The sequence below is a fragment of the Tiliqua scincoides genome, chromosome 2 (genome assembly GCF_035046505.1).
Source record: "Tiliqua scincoides isolate rTilSci1 chromosome 2, rTilSci1.hap2, whole genome shotgun sequence".
Lineage (NCBI taxonomy): Eukaryota > Metazoa > Chordata > Lepidosauria > Squamata > Scincidae > Tiliqua > Tiliqua scincoides.
In genome coordinates this window covers 6,731,037-6,755,543 of record NC_089822.1, presented here as the reverse complement: position 1 = coordinate 6,755,543, position 24,507 = coordinate 6,731,037, and the positions used below count along the sequence as shown (strand labels likewise).

The window sequence follows — 24,507 nt, the reverse complement described above, 5'->3', positions numbered from 1 at the left end:
CAAGTTTCTGGAGGAAAAATCCTTACAGGATACAATCATGATGTGTATGTGCAACCTCCTGATTTTAGAAATGGGCTATGTCAGATGCAAGGGAGGGCACCAGGATGCAGGTCTCTTGTTATCTGGTGTGCTCCCTGGGGCATTTGGTCGGCTGCTTGAGACACAGGAAGCTGGACTAGATGGGCCTATGGCCTGATCCAGCGGGGCTGTTCTTATGTTCTTACCTGTTTACAAAACAAACTGTAGCCTGTTTTGGACCTTGGCTAAGACCTGAGAAGATGACACAGAGATGTAATCCAAAGTACATGAAATGCACATAGCAACTTGTCATTTCTTCCCAAAGTTGATGTAAGGTGCCGGTGTGTTTCTTGGACTGGGGTCTCGGGAGTCAGGTCTATTAGCTTATCTCCAATGCCAGCAGGGCTGCATCTCTGCCAGAATCTTGCAGGTTGAACTGTGTTCATCAAAGGTGCCATCAAGACCATGATATTATCCCTGCTGCCTATCTTAGCACTCAGTCAGCTAACCTCAAGGACCAATCCTGCTTCTTCAGGTCTTATCAATGCCCTGACTTAAGGTCTGCTCTTCTGTCTGAGTCACTTGCCTTGCAGTGAGCACAAATGTTCTCCAAAAAGACAAAGAAACTCATTCAGGAGACAGTGGGTGCCAATGACAGAACTACCATATTCAAAACAAGTTAAATTTGTGGTCCCCAGACTTTGACTGGCGGCTCCCTTCATCTACTGGGTTATTGGCCACAGCTCCCCAACATGGCTACAATCTATACATTATATTGGTGGGTGGTTTTTTTTTTTTTGTGAGGATTTCGTAGTTCCCTTGGTTGGTTTCCATGGATCCTTGGGCAGCCACAGCTCACAGTTTGGAAACCACTGGGTTAGGTGACTAGGACAAGCACTCTTTTTTAAGCACTCTTTGGGGTTCACTAGAGATGGGTGAACTTGAATTGAACTGCCCCCCCCCATTGAACATTCAGTGTTCAATGAATGTTGAAACCCCTTGAAACCCTTGAAACCCCTCAGGGTTGAGCCTCAGTGGTCTCAACCTCTAGCCTCAGGTTGAGCCTCAGCGGGGGGAGGGGTATTGTATTTCAAGGCCTGAATGCATGCTTGAAGCGTCCTAATTCCTACTACCATATCCTAGTCCCCTGAGGGGAAAAAGCATACCATGGGAGCCAGGACAGGCTAGGTGTGATGGTTCCATCCTGCTCCATTTAACACTGGTTGGGAAGATGGAGAGGTCATTGTCTGCTTAGTGGGCATTAAATAGAGTCCACCAGGACAACATGGCTGCCAGCTTACTTTCTCTCCTGGCACGCAACTCTGGAGGGACCAGGGGTGGAGGGTGGTCTCCTTCTACCTTTGAGTGCACACTGATAAAAACGAGTTACTGTGGGCATCCTGCAGCCAGTGCCTCTTCTTTAAACACCCTTCCAGCATTTAGAATAGAAAGCAGGGTGCCTAGTAGCCGGTTTTTTCTCCCAGCTGTAACTCTGGAGTGGCAGGGTGGGATGGAGGCGTGGGGTTTTCAAGCAGGATTGGGGTGGTTGGCCAACTTAAGTTGGGCTGTACTGCTCAGTCTGGTTCTACCTGGCAAAATCAGGTGAGGGTGTTTGCCAGTTCTGGCACCCTTTGTCAATTTCTGGAAAAACCTCTAGGGCCATCTCCAACCTTGCTTGTTTTGCTTTCAACCAGGGCCTCTGAGAGGAATTTTATCAGGGGGTACAAAGTTTCTTTTGGGCAACTTTGCAAAGGGGGAGGGGTGAAACGGGGGAGGGTAGAGACAGCTGGAAAAGTCTTTGGAGCCCAGGCCTACCAACTCATGTGGCATCAGTAGCGTCCTCAGCATTCCTAGTTGTGGTAGTGTTGCCAGCATCCCGTGTGGGTGACAAGTCTGAGTAGATAGGAAATTGTAAGGTCCCAAGAAATTTCTGGGCCCCCTCCTTTGGCTCCTGGACCCCCCTTTTGGCCCTGGGCCCAGGTACAAATTACCCCCTTTACCCCCCTCTCCTAGGCCCTGCTTTCAACACCTCCCTTTGCTTTATAAGAAGCCAGCACAACTGCTTTAGAAAACACAGGTTGAGCCTCTGTAAAGCCTAGCCTGGGTTTCAGCCCCCGGCCCATCACTGTACATTATGATGAGTTCTTATCCATTATGAAAAAGAAAAGTTATTTTATTTTGCCTTCCTTCTCCTGAACTCTAAACATCAAGGCTGGTAGAATAACTACATTACAAAACATTGATCAGAATGTAAAATCCAGGGAATTACATCATACTTATGGGTTTCCACAAACTAACTTCAAAATAAATTCCTGGGGATAAGTGGGACAGGGAAATAGACACATGAATGTGCGTATACATGCATACTAGACAAAGCTGTCTTCTAACTGTTTAACTAGTGAAAGGTGTTGAGATAAATGAAATTCATAGTCAATGGATCAGTCCTGATCCCTCTCTTGGGGCAGGAAGCTTCATTTTCTATAGTAAGAACTGACTTTTCTTCAGGCATTGCCAGAGATAAGGGTAGTAGAGTGTTATCACAATATTTCATCAGCATTTTAAGGGGGTGCAAGCTAGACCAGACGTGGACCTCTGTGTCTTGTGTGCATCTGTGCTATCCTTGCATTTTGAAAAATGAGGCATACTCTTTTCCTTTGCCATGTAATTTTATCTTTAATGTTATCGTTGATGTTATCTTGAATGTTATCAATCATGGTGAAGTTCTGTACTTTGCTAATAATGTAGCTAGAAATGGTCACTGAGGTGTGTTCTGGAAGGTGATTTCTGCATCTGCTTCCCAGTGGTCAAAATGCACAGTAGTGTGTCCATGGACACAATGGAACATGGACACATGGTCTTCTCTTTCAATGACTCTTGCACCAAGATCACTTCTGTGATGGTAGGACACATCTTGGATAAGGGCCCCTATGAACTTCTATTCATTCTTGATTGTCGTTTAAGCTCATGGGGAAGAACTACAGCAAGTCCTCACTCAAACTTGTCAATAAGTTCTTGGGAACTGCAGCTTTAAGTGAAATGACATGTAGGTAGAAACCCATTTTACCGTAGGCTAATTGATATAGGTAAAAAAGAGTTATGTTCAATATTTCTGGTTACAAAAACATCACCAAACTTCTAACTAAAGACCCCAAACATTTCTAATATTAAACATTGAAATAGATGTGAGCTGTGGCATAGCTATTTGGTTGGCAACCTTCAGTCTCGAAAGACTATGGTATCAGCCTACAGCACCTGGTATTCCCAGGCGGTCTCCCATCCAAGTACTAACCAGGCCTGACTCTGCTTAGCTTCTGAGATCAGACGAGATCGGGAGATAGTGTTCAGTACAGGGAGATGGTTGGCAACCTTCAGTCTCGAAAGACTATGGTATCAGCCTACAGCACCCGGTATTCCCAGGCGGTCTCCCATCCAAGTACTAACCAGGCCTGACCCTGCTTAGCTTCTGAGATCAGACGAGATCGGGCATGTGCAGGCAGCTCTTCCCTGTCCCCTTGGGAGCCATTCAGGGCAGTGGGAGCAAAACAGAGGTGAATACCTGATACGACCCAGAGAAGAGGTGAATGCTTCAGTTTTGCACCCCCCCCAGCCAGAATGCTTCCAAAGGAACACAGTTTGGGGGCTTTTTTAGTGCAGAGGCAAGGCCAAGATGGCATCAGGTAGTGTTTGCAGTTGTGCCGTCCCAGCTCCGTATTTACATAGTATAACCATTTACATGCAAAAGGGGAACAAGCACCCTGGAATGAATAACACCATCATGCCATATATCATTGGAAAGGTACTTTCATGCAATGTAATGAAACAAACGGTGTTGAAATATCTGTATTTTATCAAACCTTATGATTAATTAGCCAGAAAAGGAAAACACAACTGCTTTATTTAACAAAAACTTGATTTTCCTTAACTTAAAACTGACCAATGAGACTGATTTTTCTGACAACCAATGAGGTGTTCTTATGATACAGCAGAGAACCAATAAGGTGTTTGTAAAAATCAGATCTCATTTCCATTTATTGCAGCTAATACTAGAACTCTTATACAGTTGTGTGAATAATGTTGGCCTCTGGTTTTTTTTTATTGATTACTGATTTGTTAGGTGACATGTATTGTTCTATATTTAAATAAAAAAAACCAAATCAAGTTAATGGGGGTGACACTAACCCTAGTGATACTACTTCATTAAGGCTGTGTGTATGATATTGTAATTTATTCTGTCTGTTCTGGTACAGGAGGAGGTTCATCATGGTGATGACGCAACAAGCTCCTGTACTGGGTGATGCAGACTCCAAGTGACGCCTTTGCTTCTTCCTAAGGAACACCTGTGGAGAGAGAGGGCTAATCTCTCAAAGGAGAGCTCTTTCAAATCATGAACAAATTGGCAGGCAGCCCAATCCTACTTAAGTTCTCTTGTATCAATGCAGCATTGCGGGAAACACTGAATCCCACAGGGGAATTTAGAAGGTGGGAGGTCCCCTCAGGATAAGGGGACATTCTCCCCCTTGTCCCAGGGAAAGCCCCAGTTGCTATAATGGGTCAACTTGGATCCACGTCAGAGATATCACCAGCATCGCTAACCCTGCCTCCCCCCCAGGCTTAATCTGCCTCCACCCCCATTATTGCCTTCCTGTTCCACTCCTCCCCCCATGCATGCCCTGCTAGGCACTGGATTTACCTGCTTCACCCGACATCCTCCATTGTGTTGGCAAGTGCAAGAAGGCTCCAGTCTTCCTGCTAGCTCACCTAACCAACATGCTGTTGCAAAGCACTTTACAGCTTTTGTTTTCATCATTTTATCCATTATTAAGGGATCTTTTTAAAAAAGCTCCTCACTGCAGGAGAGTGATTTCACAACCCACTAAGAGGCCCACTCCTTGGCTTTAGCTCTAGTTCAGGCCAGAGAACTACAAGGCTGCCACAGTCTTTTGCTGTGGCTGAAAATTTCTCTCCTTCTCCCTCTTCTCCTCTCCCAATCTCTCTCCTTTCTCTCTTCTCTTACTACCACAAAACCCCCAGTTTTCCAGCCCAATTCTTCCCAATTAACCCTCCTGATTTCCCTGTGTCCTTCTCCCTTCCATGCTTACACCATCATGTGCCCTCTTTCCCATGCAAGATTCCTTCTTCTTTTTCTTTTACCTTGAAAGCAGTTAAGGCCTAGTTGTGTGAGTGATTGACCATAAATGCTTTGCATTTTATTTTTGATACTTTCTCCCTGTTATTTTATTATTATTCTTGCAATAAAAGCTTTCTACTGTTGCGTCTTTACTCTGGTCTTGCTCAGTCTTGTCTGGCACTCCACTGAGTTGTGGGATAACGTAGATTTTCTCTGTGTGCTCATGTTACACGTGTCTTAACAAGCTTGTCCAGTAACAGATGCATGCAGTGAACTGTCAATAGCTGGGCAGCCGCAGGTCACATCAGCTGAAGCTTTGGAATACTCTTCAAGAGCAAGCCCACATAGAGCACATGATAGTGATCAAGCTGGAGTTGACAGGTGACTGGAGAACTATGACCAGTGTTGAACAGGGCCCTCCTGCAATCTGGGTTCAAAACATGTCCTGAGGGTCAAGTGTCAAGATGTACATCTCTCATGACATTTTATTTAATTGATATCATGGAATATCTATTATTGAACTTCAGCTTTCTGTCTCTTGTGGAAGTACCCTAACAATATTGCTATCCCCAGTACTGATATGGATGTGTGCAGTTATTAAAACTTCTGTCCTGCTTTTTGGCTTAACCACCCTGTAAAGCAACTTATACAAAAAAATACAAAAAAGTTGTAAAAAGCCAAAAGCATGTATCTATATGTATATGGTATGCAGACAAATAGATACACACAATGGGCTGTGAGCAGAAGCCTGTTTGTGCAAGGGGAAGAGGGCGATTTTTGCCAATCTCTCCTTCCATCTGCAGCACCCATGGCTCTCTGGATATTATTAACAGTATTTATATCTGTTTTTGAGGATCCTGCAGCCTTCAAGAAGAAATATGGGGGGAGGGCATAGGGTGGTCCTGAAAGAAGAGGGAGTGGCAAAAATCCCCCAAACCCAAACAAATAGAGCTCCTTCCACTAGCAGAATAAGACCTTATCATATTATCTATGCCAGTGTTTCTCAAACTGTGGGTTGGGACCCACTAGGTGGGTTGCGAGCCAATTTCAGGTAGGTCCCCATACATTTCAGTATTTTATTTTTAATACATTAAACTTGATGCTCCCATGGAATGTGACTGCATTTGGGGAAATGTTACAGACCTGTACTTTTAACAAGCTACTATGTATATTCTTTTAACAATGTTAGTCAATGGGACTTACTCCTGGGTAAGTATGGGTAGGATTGCAGTCTAGGATTGTTAAAAATGTTCCTGCTTGATGATGTCACTTCTGGTCATGCCATAACTTCTGGTGCGTCCTGACAGATTCTGATTCTAAAAAGTGGGTCCCAGTACTAAATGTATGAGAACGACTGATCTATGCTATTATATTTTGTTTGGGGATGGATGCACAATTTAGACCCAGTATAGAAAATATGCAAGGTTTCTGCTGGATTTTTGTCCTGTTGCTGTACATAGTGTGTTTGTCTCTCTGCTTTCTTAGTCACACTTCTGTCTTCAGATGCTAATATCACCTCTGGTGTATTTATCTCTGCCGTGCTCTGGTTTGTAGAAGAATCCCATTGCAAAAGATTGTGCCGGGCATAAAATCCTCTGAATCACTTCATATTTATGGGTTTCCAAACACAAGCTTTAAAGGAAATTCTCAGGGATAAGTAGGATCAGAAAGACACCACTAATATGTGTATACACACAGAACAGGCAAAGCTTTGCTCTTAAGAGTTTAAATAGTGCAAGGTGGGGAGAGAAATGCATTTCCTGGCTCCTGGCCTGTCTCTTGAGGAGGGTTCTACTTTCTACCAACTGATGTTTCTTTCTGGCTACAGATACTAAAGCAGTCAACTTGTCACCAGTTTTGCATGTGTGAATTCAGCAAGCCTGAAACTGAAAAAGGTGCAGAAGAGAGTGGCCAGAATGATTACTGGGCTGGGGCAGCTACCTTATGAGGAAAGGCTGCTTGAGGGGGGACATGCTTGAGATGTACAAAATTATGCAGGGGATGGATAGAGTGGATAGAGGGATGTTCTTTTCCCTCTCTCACAGCACCCGAACCAGGGGACAGCCACTAAAATTGAGTGTTGGGAAAGTTAGGGCAGACAAAAGAAAATGTGTCTTTACCCAGTGTGTAATTAATCTGTGGAACTCCTTGTCACAGGATGTGGTTTGGATGCCTTTAAAAGGGGATTGGATAGATTTCTGTGACCACAGGTCACAAGCAGCACCAAGATGCAGGTATCTTGTTGTCTTGTGTGCTCACTGAGGAATCTGGTGGACCACTGGAAGCTGGACTAGGTGGGCCTTCCAGTGGAGTCAGGAAACTCTTATGTTCTTATAAGCCTCTGAAGACCCAGGATGTTCTAACTGGGATTACCTTCTGTAGCATGCATCTGTAAAACCCATCACCACCACCCCTGGTCTGCACCACAATGCATGTTTAACATGCATTAGCCTCCTTGGCTTGACGTTAGCAGGGAACAAGTCTATTCACACATACAAGTTCATTACTGCTTGCTGGCTCTGACAGTGAGTGACATATTGTTGCAGGAAATTTTCCCCACAACAGGGAACTTGTGGGAAGGCAATGTGAGAGGTGGAGCAGAGAGATGCAGCAAGACAATATAAAAATGGTTGACAGATTTATTAAAGAGGAAAAGACAGCAAAAGCAAAAATACAAACTCCCCAACTTATATTCCCTCTCCTAATGCTAATGAACTCCTTCCTTCCTTCCTTCTTCAGCAGCAGGTCCAGGAGAGTCCAGCAAGGGACCTGCAGAAGTCCACAAAGGCAAGAGATCTTCTGCAGCTCTGTTCTTCCCTTCAGTTCATAGAGAAATAAGTGTTTTTTTAATAGCTCTTTTATTCCTTTCTCTCCCCAGCATATGCCACCAAAGAACTAACTTCATCCTCAGGCTGGTTCCCCCTTATAGAGGCCTCTGCCTGCAGCTTCTAGAACTGGGGTGGCCAAACCCTGGTTCACAAGCCGCATGCGAATCTTTGTGGCTCACAGAAATATGTTGGCTGGACTTCTTTTGCATCACAATTAATATAAAATTGAATATTTTCAAGCTTTATAATTATTTACCAGGTACAAACTGAGAGTTCACTGGATTCAAACTTAACATAAGAACAGCCCCACTGGATCAGGCCATAGGCCGATCTAGTCCAGCTTCCTGTATCTCACAGCGGCCCACCAGGGAGCACACCAGATGCCCCAGGGAGCACACCAGATAATAAGAGACCTGCATCCTGGTGCCCTCCCTTGCATCTGGCATTCTGACATAGCCCATTTCTAAAATCAGGAGGTTGCACATACGCATCATGGCTTGTAACTCGTAATGGATTTTTCCTCCAGAAACTTAAGTTTAATGTTCATGGTGAGTAAATATATTTAAGAATTTAAATGCTTCTTAAATATTGTGGCTTGCAACATTTCCCTTGCGGCTCTCAAACATCTGAAGTTTATTGTAGGTGGCTCTAACGTTAAGCAAATTTGGCCACACCGTACTAGAAGAATTTCGTTCTCCAAAGCAAGGACTTCTTGCCTTTCCTCAGCTTGGCATTTTCACTCAGGTTAACCCTATAATTACATCAACTTGTAACTTTTCTGTATCATCATGATATCACTACCAGCGTCATCCCTGGCACACGCTTCCTACATGTGCTATGTTTCACTTATGTTGCTGCCTTTCTATGTGGGAGAAGCAATCCTTTAGGTACCCTGGTCCTAAGTGACTTGGGGCTTTTAACGGGAGTGACCAGCACTTTTGGTCCAATTCTATCCCCCCATCACTGATGCCAATGCAACTGTGCTGATGAAGCATGCACTGCATCCAATGGTGGGGGGGATTGACCAGGAGGCCTGCCAGAGGCAACTACAAATATTTTTTACTTACCTCTGCATAGGTCTCCTGGTGGCTGATGGGTCTCCTCAGATCCATGCCAGCTGGCATATGTCGAAAGAGACATATGAACATAGGGAGGATGGATTTGAAAAGAGGGGATGGGATGCTGGCATGTGCCTTGGCTCTTCTCGCAATGAACATGACCCCCTCCAGCACCATTGAGAGCCAGGTGACCCCAGCCTGCTAGCACCACTCAAGCTGCCTGTCAGACCATGGCAGTGGCAGTGGAAGCAGAATGCTGGGCTCAATCTAGTCCAGCAGAGCTCTTCTTATGGGAAGTAAAATCTATTTGGGGGGCAGAGTTTCAATTATGGGACCCACCCACCTCACACACCCACACCAATGGGCTGAATCATATCCTTAAAACCTGGAATGATGTTTGAGACCCTAAAGACAAATATCTCACTGTGTAAAGGCAACTTCAGAATACAAAAGTTTGGGTTCTGAGATCCGTTTCTGCACGTAGGTTCAAAATGCATCCCTCTCCACTCACGGAAGTGGTTAGACATCCTGCAGGATTTGCTGGGCTGGTTTATTTTTCAGAGACAACACAAAATGCAGATGCACAAAACCAGCAGATTTTGTTCCTTTTCTCGATGCAAAGCGACAACTGCAGATCAGCTTGGAGCACGCGAGGAATGCCTCATCCCCTTGGAATGGCAAGGGAGACTGACAGAGGTGGAAAGCAATTATCGGAGTTGAAATCTTGCCAGGTTAACTGGCAGAGATGCCTCTGCTCTTCCACTAGAGCTGCAGGCATGGAATAATTACAATGGGGCACGATCTCACATTTTGATATCTGTAGCCCCCCCCCCCCCCCCCCGTACCTATATCCCAACTCCATCAGCTGTCGGCAAGTCTCCCACTGTGCAAACAAAGCGCCAGGTAACTGCAACGGAAAACATTTTCTTGGGGGAGATATGTTTTTCATCACTTTTCCAGCAGAAGTCAGATCAGGGGTCTTGTCAGGTGTTGCCCAAGGCTGCCGGATACTTGCTGGATCTGGTGAGGTAGGTTTCCTGGCCAGAAATGGAAATATTCCTTGGGTGGAATCAAAGCTGGCTGCAAGTTTCTGTAGCCTCTAGGGCAAGAGACCTTCTTAATCCCATTTTGCCCTTGGGCATGTCAGAAGAGAAGGCAATGCCCTTGAGAATGTGCAAAGGCCTTTCCTTTACTCTTGAATAACCACCGACAGCCTCCAACCAGCTACACCTGCAGCTGCGGCAGTAGAAAGGAACGCACCATTTCAGACTCCAGTTCAGGGATACCACTTTGGGCTAATTCCCAAGCTTAAAAGCTTGCCAAATGCTTCCCAGCACAGAGAAAACTAGCACAACATGGAGGAAGGGATATCCAGCCCTCTTGCCTCCTACTCTGGTTTTCTATATGCAGGGAGCATCCAGAAACGTGGTCTACCACCTGTAGTCTTAAGTGGTGCAGTCCCATTCTAGCAGCTCAGCATCTGGTTGCAAGTGTTGCTTCCAGGCAGGTCCTTCCCATGCCTTAGAGTTACAAAGCCTGCACCTTCATGTTGCACCAGAGAGGACAGAAACTAGTGTGGGTAGGAGATCACAGTCCATGCAAGCAGGAATGACAGGGGGGCCTTCAACAGTCTCTGAGCACCAGAAGAGAGCACTGCATCTGTCTACCCAGTTGCTACAATCATCTTTGGGGACTCCTTGGAGTACCCTGCCTTCTGACGTTTGATGGGCGGTGACTAAAAATAGACCCATCTTGATTCGGGGGACTATATTGAGACCATCCTTTCCAGAGAGTTTGTCTGCTGCCAATTTTTTTGTGGTAGGTGAATACGTAGTTGTTCTTTTTAATGCAGAACAATCATTCATAGGTCAGTTTTGAGTTAAGAAAATCCACTTTTTTTTACATAAGGCAGTTGTGTTTTCCTTTTCTGGTTATTTGACTATAAAGTTTGATAGAATATTTTAATGTGGCTTGTTTCATTGCATTCTGCATTAACTTACCCATTGAATGATATATAACATAATTGTATTATTCAAAAATAACAAGATTTTCAGAATTTTGGTCAGCAGTGGTGTCACCCCCCCCAAGTGCATCACCTAGTGCAGTTCACACCCCCATGCCACCTAGTAACACCACTGCCCTGGAGCAGTGCTTCCCAGACTTCTCAGTCTGGACCCACTTTGTTAGCTGCATTGGTAGGGTAGCACCCCAGAATGCCTTTTGGTGCTACAACTCACACTGGCCTGACACATTTTCACACAAGGGTCACACATCAAAAATTGGTTTGTGACCCACTGGTGGGTCGCGATGCACAGTTTGGGAATGGTTACTCTAAAGTCTTGGGAAGCCAGCTTCTGTTCTGGATTCCTTACAATCCTGTGTCCCTGTGCCTGCATTAGGTGCAAGGGTGATTCTGCAGATAGCGTTCCTTGGTGTGATAAATATCCACTGGAGTCCCTATTTAGTTGGAGGATATTCTCCCCACCCCAGTATTCTTACAGATGTTACTTTTAGGTTTTAATGGTCTCTAACTACTGCTAAAGAGTATCACCTCTTGGGGTATGTGTGCTATGGAAATACACAATTAATCCTGCAGCAGCCGTAATTGCTAATTATTAAATCAGTGCAACCTTTGCCCCTCTCCTCCCTTTTTATGGCCTAGTTTTGCATTGCAAAGGATTTTAAATAACAGGGAAGGAGGGGGAGGGAAGGTCTGATGCAAGCAGAGTTAGAAGCTGGTGACATGGGTGTTGTCAGTGGGGAGACACAATAACTAGGCTGAAAAGAACTGCACTTTAAAAAATACATGGCTCCATTCTGGCCATGCAGTGGAAGCTTCTGCATGTCTCCTCAGATGTAAGCCCTGTTGACTTCAACCAGAGCGTGTACAGAATTCCAGCTGTAAGCAGGATATTCCAAATGTTTGAAGGCTGGATTTGTGAAGTTGTGGAATAGTCTCATAAGAACAGCTTAGGATATTGTTGGCAACCTTCAGTCTCGAAAGACTCTGGTATCACGCTCTGAAAGGTGGTTCTGGAACAGCATCTAGTGTGGCTGAAAAGGCCAATTCGGGAGTGACAATCCCTTCCACACCAGGAGCAAGTGCAGTCTGTCACTGGTCTGTCTCCCTGGCTGTGGGCCTTCCTTCTTTGCCTCTTTGCCTCAGACTGTTGGCCAAGTGTCTCTTCAAACTGGGAAAGGCCATGCTGCACAGCCTGCCTGCAAACGGGCCGCTCAGAGGCCAGGGTTTCCCACCTGTTGAGGTCCACTCCTAAGGCCTTGAGATCCCTCTTGCAGATGTCCTTGTATCGCAGCTGTGGTCTACCTGTAGGGCGCTTTCCTTGCACGAGTTCTCCATAGAGGAGATCCTTTGGGATCCGGCCATCATCCATTCTCACGACATGACCGAGCCAACGCAGGCGTCTCTGTTTCAGCAGTGCATGCATGCTAGGGATTCCAGCTCATTCCAGGACTGTGTTGTTTGGAACTTTGTCCTGCCAGGTGATGAATGGACACCATGCCAGTTAAATGCATGGACATGACTGAAAATGATAGCTATATATTTAGCTGCCCCACTTCTTGGATCAATGGTCTGGTTCCATAGAAGGCGGCTCCCTGGTAGAATGTACCTGTGTTTGTACTGATGTTCCATGTTTTCCCCAAGTGCTGCCATAAATAGACAGTGATATGGAGGTAATGCAGAATGTCAGGACACAGGGATGCTGCGTTTGACTAGAGGTTACAGCAGGGAAAATATGGGGACGTAGCTGCTCTTTTCATGGGCAACCATACATTTGCATAACTGGCCTTTCGTAACACATTCTGGGATTGGATTGTCATGGAAGGGTGACCAATATGTTGATGGAATAATCACGATGTTTATAGAGGAGTGAGGCTCCCCTGTGGTTCCCAATCTGGAGCAACCACTTGGCTCCAGTGGCTGCTATCCGACAAGGAGAAAATGCTCTAACTGTGTATATCTTGTGTCTTTACTGGTGTCCGTGACTCTGTCACTCTTGCCCATAAAAGATACAGCGACTGGAAAAAAAAATATTGTTGAAAAAGGTGGATGGGTTGTTATGATTTTTAAAATGGGGATGAAATGTGACGGTGGGCCCTGTGGAATCTAGCATGCCCCTGTTGCTTCTGGCTGAGGTTTCGAAGGCACCTCTCCTCTTTTTACTAACCCTGATTCCCGCCACAGTAATTGGGGTTGATGCAGTCACGGGGCGAAATGGGGGCTTTAGCAGCAGCAATGTGCCTCTTTGGGTTGGTAGCTGCCACCTTTGCCTTTCCCCCTTTGAATCAATGTCCTTGTTGGCATCCTTCAGTCTCGGAAGACTATGGTATCGCGCTCTGAATGGTGATTCTGGAACAGAGTGTCCTCTCCAGTGCACGAAGCCTGGGTAAAGTAGGTATGGAGGATAGGCTGTTACCCATGCAGCAAATCCCCCCTCTCCACGTCGCTGAAATGGTCCAATGGCAAGGCAGAGGCCAATACGGTTGGTTCCAGCGGCGTCGCAGGAGTTGCCAGCACGTGACTGTGTTCAGCCATGAACTGCCTCAGGGACTCTGGCTCCTGATTTTGCCTCAAGGTTTCCTCCTGAAGCCTTTTCCATAACTGGATGTAGCCACAAGGCAGTGGAGGTTTGGGATCAGAGTTTTCCTTCTCTCAGATGAGCTGCCTTCCAAGGCTGACGAGTCCCATCTAAGCCATCACATAGTGTTGTTGGGCTTGGAAATGTGGGGAGATGGGGCACAATGGCAGTTGAGGAGAGCATTACTGCTGCCAAGAGAAAAATCATCACCACGAAGCAAATGGAAACAATGGAATAGGGTGAGGTTTTGAGTCAATCTTTGATTTAACACCTTTCTCTGAAGACTTTGAGAAGGAAGCTAAGACTCAGAAGCTCCTGGTGTCACTCTGAGACCTGACCATGCTGTTCCTCGCTGATTCTCCACCTTTGCCTCTTGTTTTTGACTGTGGGATGGGCTCCTTGCCAGGCCTCCAGTAGTTTGGCTATGGATTTCTTCCTGTTCAGCTCCGTGGTTCCACAAGGTCCTTGAGGAGTTGCTCTTGCTCTGTAGGCTTGCTTGGCTAAGAGCAGAGAATCATGATACTTGGCAGCCAGAAAGATAAAATGTTCAGAGAGAACCCCAAGCTCTTTCACATGGGGTTTGACATCAGTGGTTGCTAGAAGGAACGGAGACCTCTTCCAAAGGTCTCTCAGGTACCCTTGCAAATTGGTGTTGCCCATGGAAGAATGTGCTGGCAGAGACTTGAATTTGTGAGCGATTGTCTACGGTCTTGGAGAGCGGCAGATGGTCTAGGAAACTAGACCGTTAATTCAGCCAAATTATGGCAACAGATGTTCCAAGATGTTTGTATTCAAATTCAAACTGTTAGCCCACTTGGATGTACCACTTTCCTTATTAATTAATAAAAGACACGCAGGCAGGCAAAATCTGACACTGGTAGTGGTTCCCTGCCAAAACTCCCATACTGTTTCTTTTTTTAAAACACAGACTGTAAATTAAGGGTTCTTTGCTTCCCCTTTGGGTCCTTGATTTCTTTTTTTCCTTTCTGAATCGATGAGTTTGGACATTAAAACAAAGGAAGTGGGAGGAAAAGGGAGAGAGAAGCAACCACAAATATCCCAGCACTGTGCCGGGTCGAGATGTTTTCACAGACTACAAAATAGTTAAAATCCCACTCTGCTGTGCGCCGGTGTAACAGCAGGATGCGCTGCAGGGAAGATTGCTGGACTGTAATGATGTGCCCTTGCCGTATGGATATGCCCATTGGCCATCCGCAGTGTCCTCTCCGGTATGCAGACGGGAGCCACAGCTTCAGTGGGAAGAGGGAGCATTATTGATGCCTTTGCCTCAGGGATGGAAGTGGATAATGGATGGTGGGACGTAGGCCGTGCTTTGTCATCAAATGAGGGACCTGAAAGATGGGGCACACTGGAATATTATCAGTCATCCCTTGATCAAGATGTAATACCATTGAAGTCCTTTTCTCCTCTCCCTCTGCACGGGGGAGAGCTCTGCTTTTCCATGGCAGCTCTAGTTTTGTCTATATTGGGAGTATCGGGGGGTTTTCTTCTTTAAAAAAATCACTCTAAAGCACTGCTGGGTTGAGGTGTGTGTGATGAACATCAGTTCTTCATTGACAGTACCGAAAACCTGGGTGGGTCTTTTGTTGTTTGAGCCACAATGAATATTGCACTGGTTTGAGGATCTGGTTTGGGGTAGTGGACAGAGTGTTTGTTTGGGGATGGGGGAGGTTGAGGGTCTTTCAGTACTATAGATTTAGATTAACAGCCCAATCCTAGTGGTCCAGGAAGAACGATGCAACAAAGCATGTTCAGCACAAAGGGAGGGGGGAGGAATAGTAGAACCCAGGCAATGTCATGTTGGTGCAGCGCTCTCTGTGATGCTGTCCACACTCGTGAAAACTCCAACACAGTCCATCGTCCTTGCAATTGAATCCATCATCCAGCCCCAATACTGGTGGCCACAGAAGTGCCACCAGGGTGAATCAAATGGAGGGGTGGAGGTAGGTTAGGTCCAATCAGAAGCCGCCATTGGGATGACACCCTTTCGGAGATGCATAGGAATACATTCCACAATGGCAGGTACCACTGCCAAACCTAAGGGAATTTTATAACTCGAACTCCTAGTTCTCTGTTTTGGTCGAATGCCCCAACAACACACACAGGGACTCACACAGGGATACCACAGCACCCTCACCCCCTACAGGAGCTACTGTGACACAGGGGACCAAAGCAGAGAACTAGGAGTCCCAGGTATCAGGTCCCCTTTTGCCACACACATAGCCAGGTACAAGAAGTACCTTTTTCACCACAGCAGACCCAAAGATGGACGAGAGCTGCCTTGGAAGTGAACGCTCTATGGCAAAGGCTTGAGTCCCGCAGCAGGAAGGAATCCTTTTCCAGGGAAGGGACTGGGACAGGTCGTGAGGGTGCTTCATGATCTCTGCAACATCTCAGCAGATGCATGCAAACACTGCTCTTCTGTGTCCCATGTGCAGTCAAACTGATGGGCGCACTAGCAGCTCAATCCTATGCAGGGCTTACAGTGGTGGATTTCAAAAAAAGGCCAGGGGCCTTGCAAGGGTGCCAGTGGCTCCCACACACTGCACTGGAGTAGGTAGGTTGGCGGAGGGAGCAGTTTGGGGAGGGTCATGCTGCTTGCTATGGGCTGGGAGAGACTAGGTTTGGGCTCTTGCTGTTTTGTCTTTCCCCTCTTTTGTGTGAACGGCACATGCATTCAAATGTGAGTCTAGGATTTTCCTTCCCCCTCCCAGTTATTGTATTTTTTTCCCCACATTAAAGTTGTCTATTGCCGCACAGTCAAGCTCACCTCCATCCCCTTTTCACGCCATTCCATTGAGCTGCACAATCAGCCACTGTACTTGGTTGGCAAACTTCAGTCTCGAAAGACTGTGGTGTAAGCCTACAGCACCCGGTATTCCCAGGCGGTCTCCCATCCAAGTACTAACCTGGCCTGACCCTGCTTAGCTTCCGAGATCAGACAAGATTGGGCATCTGCAGGGTAACGGCTTTGCACATGCAACCGATTTCCTCGTATTATACAAGTTTTAAAAGCACAGAGAAGTTATTGGCCATGGGCAGTCCAATCCTACCTAACTTCTCAGGCTGTGATGCACTGGTACCAACATGGCATCTGCTGTATCCCACAGGGGAGTGTTCACACTCTGAGACCTCCTCAGGATAAGCGAACATTTGTTCCCTTGCATCTTAGTAAGCCCCAACAGCCATCATGGGTCAGCTCAGACCTGGGCCAGTTCTATAGCTGGCACAAGTCTATATTGGCCCATGAAAATGAATCAGGTTCAGAATAACATGCCCATAGGATTGGGTTGTAAGTATTTATGTTGTCAACATATTATGCTTTATTTACACAGTTTTGAAATATTCTAGAAAATCTCATAATGCGCTAAGGCTGCAATCCTATGCACCGTTTCCTAGAAGTAAGCCCCAATGAACACAATGGGACTTACTTCTGGGTAGACATGCATAGGATTGGGCTATAAGTCAGTGGTTCTCAAACTTTTTAGGACCTGGACTCACTTTTTAGAATGACAGTCTGTCAGGACCTACCAGAAGTGATGTCATTAACCTGGAAGTGATGTCATGACCGGAAGTGACATCATCAATTTAGGCTTCAAACCTAAGCCACGATCAGCGAAAGGTCCCATTACACACGCGCTTGTGCTGTGATTTTGCATAGCTTGGAATTCAAACAGTCCAAGTCAGAAGTCAAAGTAGAAGGCAGGCTTGGATCCTTCTCCAACAACTCAACCCTCTCTCCCTTTTCAGCTTCCCATCTACTTAGGTCAAAGCACCAGGCCTCTCTCCCACTGGGAGCTTGCCCTGCCCAGCAGCTCTGGACCTTTTCTTTTTGGCTTTGTATTTTCAGTGGTGACTGAGCTAGGTGCTACGTGATCCACCTGAAATTGGCCTGTGACCCACCTAGTGGGCCTTGACCCACAGTTTGAGAAACGCTGCAGTAAGTGATTTCAGACTTATTAACACTGGTGAATCACATATAGACATTTCTATAGCTATACCTATATTCACATTTGTTCTGTGCTTCATACCGTTGTGTGCTAGTTCACATTATTACAGCTGCTGGTCTTGTTTACTGTGGGATCAGTGGATCGACAACCACATCCCTGACACACTGTGGCATTGACAGTGGATCAACAACCACATTGATTCACTGCACACAGCAGCATCCAGGCAAATAATGTACAGAACTCTGGACCATGTCTCCTCCCCCCCCCCCAATAACCTCTGGACCTCTGCTGAGGACCTCTGCTGAGTTGTGTCCACAGCTTAGAACTTGTGCATGGGGTGATTGCTGAGTTGGGGGGGTGCAGGATGCAGTATGTGGGGTTCTGAATTGCCTGGCTTTAAAAAGAGAAGAGGAAGTGGTTTGAGTGTTTTGATTATGTGTTTCTAATTGTTAGTTGCCTGGAGCCTTTGTGAATAAGAGAGGCTATTTATTTTTAATTAAAGTTCAGTTTCCCAATCCATCTAAGAAGATATTTGCGCATCAGTTGTTTTCTGCAGACACATCACTTGCCGGATCAGACACAAATAGGATTCTCATCCAAATGTACGTTGGAGCGTTCATCAGAGTGGACGTTGTCTATCCATATTGTATTTTCATGGGATACCCTCTCTATTGTGTTTAGAATACTAGAATCATAGGTTTAGAAAGGGTCTTCAAGGTCATATAGTCCAACCCCCAGCTAGAAGCATGAAAATCATCTCTACAGCATCTCTGAGAGGGGCCTGTCAAACCTCTGCTTGAAAACCTCCAGCAAGTGAGAACCAATCACTTCCCCCAGTAATTGTTTCCATTGTTGATCTACTCTGGCTATTAAGAATTTCTTCCTGACATCCATCTGAAATATCCTGAAGCTTAAGCCCCTAGTTGTATGCTCTGGGGAAGCAGAGGACAAATCTTTGCACTCTTCTATGTGAGAGTCCTTTGGGTATTTGAAGAGTGCTATATCATGACTGTGCACCCCAAACTTACCCAATTTCTCACCCCTTCCTCATAGAACTTCTTTTCAGACTCCTGATCACCTTATCTGATGTTTGGTTAAACACTCCCACCCACATGGTATAACTTGTCACCTGTTAATACCTTTTAAAGGTATAATTGGCGTTGTATTGGGACATTAGGCAGGAGGTCTGGCTCAGTTGGTAGAGCTGCCGCCTTGTATGCCTGAAGATCTGAGGCTGCCAGTTCGAAACAACTGGAAGTACCTGAGAACTGACGACACGATGATATACTGATGAGCTGACCCTCGGTGGCAGAGAGGAGTTGCCCTCAAGTGGAGCGTGGGAGACGAAGGGCCAGAGAGAGGCCAGACCAGGAAGGAATCCAGCTGGAACGAGGAGTTCTATGAAAAACTAGAACTATTCAATTGTAAAAATACAGCCTGCCTATGTAAACCACCTTGGATTAAAGTCTGAGGAGAAATCTGAGGACCAAAGAAAGGCGGTATATAAATACCTGTATAAATAAATAATAAATTTTATGTTGGCAGAGTGAATAGTACAGGCAATTCTAAGGAATAATTATAAAACTATTTCCCTATATACAGAAATGGTGTGCCATCTTAATGGCATCAGACAGGTGCCCCACTGTAATTCAATGGACAGGTTTGCCAATCAGCCTCTGCTCAGGTCTGCTAAATGAGATTGTGGTTAGAGCTGTCATAGAGGTACATTTAGCTCATATGTGCATGTGCCCTGGACCACATGAATGAGCCATCAAGTGTAAATTCGTTTCTTCCCTATAACTGGGTCTTCCATAATGATGGAATTTGGAGCCTGATGATGGTACTGTACAGTAGGACAATCTGCAGAGGCAGGGCAAGGAGCACGTAAAGGTGGAGGATTAGGGGGCAGTAGACATTGGATGGAGTCTCACCTGTAGCACAGAAATAAAAGGTACTGATTGGAAAAACTGAAATGATGGGGATGGGCTAATTATATACAGAGGAGCTGGCACAGATCCTTTAAGATTTCAGTAAATGACATCAGCTGCGCAAGATACTTGTTTTAGGAACTTGCATTGAGTAAATGGTACATTTCCCCCATTATTTGTTGACTTCTCTTTAAAAGGAATCACAGAAACCCCCCTACTTAAGAACAGGTTAGATCCCAGAAATCTGTTCGTAAGTTATTTTGTTCCTAAGCCCAACACCACTACTATTCTTAACCATCATATTGTGCTTTATGACAAAAATGTATTTACACCTACAGTGCAGTACTCTATGTTGTATGATCGGACCTTGAAAAGTGGGTAGTAGGGATTGCTGGAATAAAATGGGGGGGGGAATATTTCAGAGTGCTGGGAATTGGCACTAATGTCATCTTTGGACATGTAGGCAGGCATGTTTGTATCTTGAAAGTTCTTAAGGTGATTGTAGGGAAAGATTCTGTATGTTGTAAGCATCTGAAACACCTTCTACTGAGTATTACTTATTTGTCGGTGCAACAAAAAGAGGTTGAACTGCTTCTTGTAAACACGCATGGTAATATCAGTGGTAAAGCTGCTTCTTTTCCTTTTGTGGTGGAACAAATGGAACAAATACTTGGAAACTGATGCAGTGGATTGTTTAAATGACAAATGAATACTTGTCCACATTCGTCATTGTTTCCAAATTGCAATTTTGTTTGATTTGTGTTCTAAACAAATAAGCTAATAATTCTTGTTGGAGGAAATTAAAAATAGTTTCCTCTTTGGGGACGGAAGCAGAGTAGCTTAAGCAGCAGACCCCCCCCCCTTTTTGGTATCAGCCCAGGGAACCTCCCTCACCCGGCTGACTGCTATTCAATGAAAAAAAGAGAAAAAGGCAATGGCTTGTTGAAAAGAAGTTAGTTACAGTTCCACTGAATGTATATTTACAGCATCTGATTAGGATCAGAGGTTCATCTATTACTTAGAGATAGCAAGGCCCTGGAGCTGCCTCACCCTGCATGCCTTGTGCTCAAGATGGCCTGGGCATCAGAGCCCTGGTGTGCGCCTTCTTAACAGGTCAGTGGTCAGAGGAGAAGGGAAGGATAAAGGATTAGGGCCACACCCCAAAAGGATCACAGAGAGAACAGGTAGAAAGGTCAGAGTCACGGGGCCGTAGCTTGACCCCTTCTGGACAGCACCCTGTCCCCTCTGGACAGCAGACGGAGTTGCGTCAACTCCAACAATTCTCACATTAATAACAAGAGAGTAAGAGGACAGGAGAGAAGGATGAAGAGGTGGATGATGAGCAGAGCTCACTTCTTTGTGAGTGAGGAGAACTGGATGTCAAAGACCCTGAGGGTTCTGTAGTCCTAGAGCTCTGGCCAAGTTGCCTCTCTGTCCCTCTTTCTGCACCTTCCCTTTCATAGTCATTCTGAAGTAGATAAGGAGGAGATAAGTGAGCATGGCGAATAATGTGGGTATGGGGGGGAGAGAAGGAGTATCCTAGCATCCTCCCCAGTGGGTATTTAGCAGGTCACAACAATCTCTTTTTAAGCATTATTTCAACTGAGAGGGCTGGCAAAGAACGGATTTCTTCTGTTCTCACACGTAGTTTCTGCAGATCAAGTAATAAACCACTTTACAAGCATTGCGTAATGATCTGGTGCAGCCAAGAGCAGAAAACTTGCTTCCTGAGAGCTCAATCTGCAGGTAGGACTGCCTTCATCACTTGATGACCCAGAAAATGGCTGTTGGGGCTTCCTGCTGCTACCTGGCAAGTCAGTGACATTCCCTATAGTAGTGGTTCCCAAACAGTTAGTTGTGGCTCCCCAGGGGGCTGTGGAAACCAGCCAGGGGAGCCGTAGAACCCTTGTGATAAACCTGCCACCCTATATAATGTCTAGGATTGTAGCCCTAATAGGAAGTCACGGCCAATGGCCTAGTTACAGTAAGAACATAAGAACAGCCCCACTGGATCAGGCCAGAGGCCCATCTAGTCCAGCTTCCTGTATCTCACAGTGGCCCACCAAATGCCCCAGGGAGCACACCAGATAGTAGGCCAAGGGAGCCACCAATTGAAAAAGTTTAGGAACCACTCTCCTAAAGGAAAGACAGGTGGAATGCAATCCTATCTTGCTCTGGAACAGCCAGGCCAGAAGGCTGTATCTAGTATCTAGTGCAAGATAGGGCCCCAAAGTGGTTCAGCTAGAGGTAAGGGGAAACTCTTCCCCTTACCCCTGGGTAAGCCCCTGCAGCCCCAATGGGTTTCCTTGGACTTGCACCACCTCCTGAGAGCGGAGCGACTTGAAGTTGCTCCATGCTGCAAGGGTAGAGCGCCATGCCATCTTATTTGTGAACCAGAACTTGGGTCATCTCTTAATTCATTTGAAAATCACAAGTCCTTAGTATGAAATATCTGGAAAAGGAGGGTACATCCAGGCCCATACTTCTACACAACCTTCAACAGCTCTTTCTAGTCCTGAAGAACATAAGAACAGCCCCACTGGATCAGGCCATAGGCCCATCTAGTCCAGCTTCCTGTATCTCACAGTGGCCCACCAAATGCCCCAGGGAGCACACCAGATAACAAGAGACCTCATTCTGGTGCCCTTCCTTGCATCTGGCATTCTGACATAGTCCATTTCTAAAATCAGGAGGTTGCGCATACACATCATGGCTTGTAACCCATAATGGATTTTTCCTCCAGAAACTTGTCCAATCCCCTTTTAAAGGTGTCCAGGCCAGACGCCATCACCACATCCTGTGGCAAGGAATTCCACAGCCTGACCACACGCTGAGTAAAGAAATATTTTCTCTTGTTTGTTCTAACTCTCCCAACACTCAACTTTAGTGGATGTCCCCTGGTTCTGGTGTTATGTGAGAGTGTAAAGAGCATCTCCCTATCCACTCTGTCCATCCCCTGCATAATTTTGTATGTCTCAATCATGTCCCCCCTCAGGCGTAGGGACAGTGTGGTTCTGAGCCTGGGATCCCTGGGGTGTGGTGTTTAAAAGAACTGTCCTTACCCAGGGAATTCTTATGGGTGTGGAGATCTCTAGTGTTTACATGTAGACCTATCCCTGCCTATAAAATACTCCATTCATTTCTGTTGAGGTTCTTTTACTGAAGTCAGTAGAGATTTATATGTGTATTTATATACAGAGAATTTACACCTGTCTTTTGACCAACTTGTCTTCAGTGTGGCTTGGAATACACTTGAGTCATAATTCAAAAAACCAACCCATAGAAAACTCACACAAATGCATGCCCAGCTCAGATGCCCTTCGCCCTCTAGGTCAGAGTGTCAAACAAATCTTGTGCAAATCTTGTTCATTTGCTAATTGGCACGCTGGGATAGCCCAATTATCACAGGGGCCAGATAAATGGCTTCTGGGGGTTGCATTAGATCCGAGGGCCTTATGTTTGACACCCCTGCTCTAGGTGATGATAGTAGAGACCAGAAGATGCTTCCTTTTGCCTCTGATAGACTAGGCAACTGACAGTTGGCACTGCATGTTCTTTTCTTGCAGGGAGGGCAGAAACAGACTCTGCAGTTTGCTCCTTCCTTGACCGAAAATTGGCACCAGCTGGGTCATCACCTTGCCACTGTGCTTTTTCTGGGAGGCATGGGGTGTCTGTATGTATGAATCTGATCCATGTGTGCACCTGAGCTAAGATGCATTTGCATTCCTGGTGATTACTGGACATGTCACGTGCCAATAACAATTGCAGCTGGTCCAAGCCAAGGAAGCCAGTTCTAAAACAGGTTGTTTCAATGTGCTTCTCTTTGGAAAGTATCAATGAATTGGGCCCCTTCTCCCTTGGTGGAAGCAATGAGTTGGCTTCAACAAATTTACACGTGGCACAATAGATCATCTATTTGAAACCTGAGCATTGAGTGCATCAGTAGGAAGATGTACCTCCCATGCACGCTCTCAAGAGATACTTTCAGCTGAGTTAGAAATCATAGCCTCTATTCATCATTTTGTTTCTGATTTCAGCTTCCCTTTAATCTCTGGGTGATTCTATGGGGAGTAAGCAGTCTTCTAACTTGAGGAGAAACCTAAGTGGCAGACTATACTCTGAGTTTTGCTGTTGGCTTTTGGAAGTAAGTTAGGGCTCTCCACACCTGATGCTTTGTACTTGGGTGTCAGCCCTGAACTTTTAAGTACTCACACATTATCTATCCCAGGAATTACCCTGCTGTGAAGGGGACATAAGATCAGTAGTAGAGCACTTGTCTCTGTATGAAGAAGGTTCTAGTTTCAATCCCTGATCTCTTGTTACTCTGGGTGTGTCTTCAAACATGTGTAACATACACACATGAGGAAAAACCATGTGCTGGGATCCTGTATATTAGCCAATGGCACAGCTCAGTGGTTCGGTGGGGGATGAAGGGGGACATGACGGTGAAAGGTGCAACGAACAGACTTTGATTGGGGAGGTGATGATTTAACCGTAATAGGGAAGGGGGATCACCCTTGAAGTGACACCATGTTCCTTAGCCATTCATTCATCCAGAGGTTGTTACAGAGCAGAGAAAGCAGAAGAGGGAGGAGAAAGGAAATACCTTCAGAGAGAATGGATGCAGGCACAGAAGAGGAAAAGAAGGTGGGGAAAGAAGGTAGTGAAACAAGGTGGGTGTCCCAGAGAGATCTGGGGTTAGGAAAGTGGGGGTTAAGGTAGAAGGAAGAAAGGAAAAGTGAAGTAAGTTGAGGGCTCAGAATAAAGAGGGGGGAGATTGGTTCCTGAGGGTCAGATCGTGGCAAAAGGCCAGAAGGTGGTTCCCTGTAGCCTGAACCAATGGTGACAGGCAAGGGGTGAGCACCTTGGTGGGCTGTGAAACCACTTCGCCCCATTGTGGTGGGGGAGCTGATTGGATGAACACCTCCTAACCAATGCAGCAACAATCTTGCCCAGTGTTGGAGGACTGGGTCTCAGC

The 24,507-nt window shown here is 45.8% G+C and overlaps 1 pseudogene; it reads right to left on the bottom strand.

Annotated features, from left to right (window-relative positions):
- Positions 1 to 3,258: 3,258 nt before the first annotated feature.
- LOC136642563 (5S ribosomal RNA) lies at positions 3,259 to 3,381 on the bottom strand (annotated as a pseudogene).
- Positions 3,382 to 24,507: the final 21,126 nt, after the last annotated feature.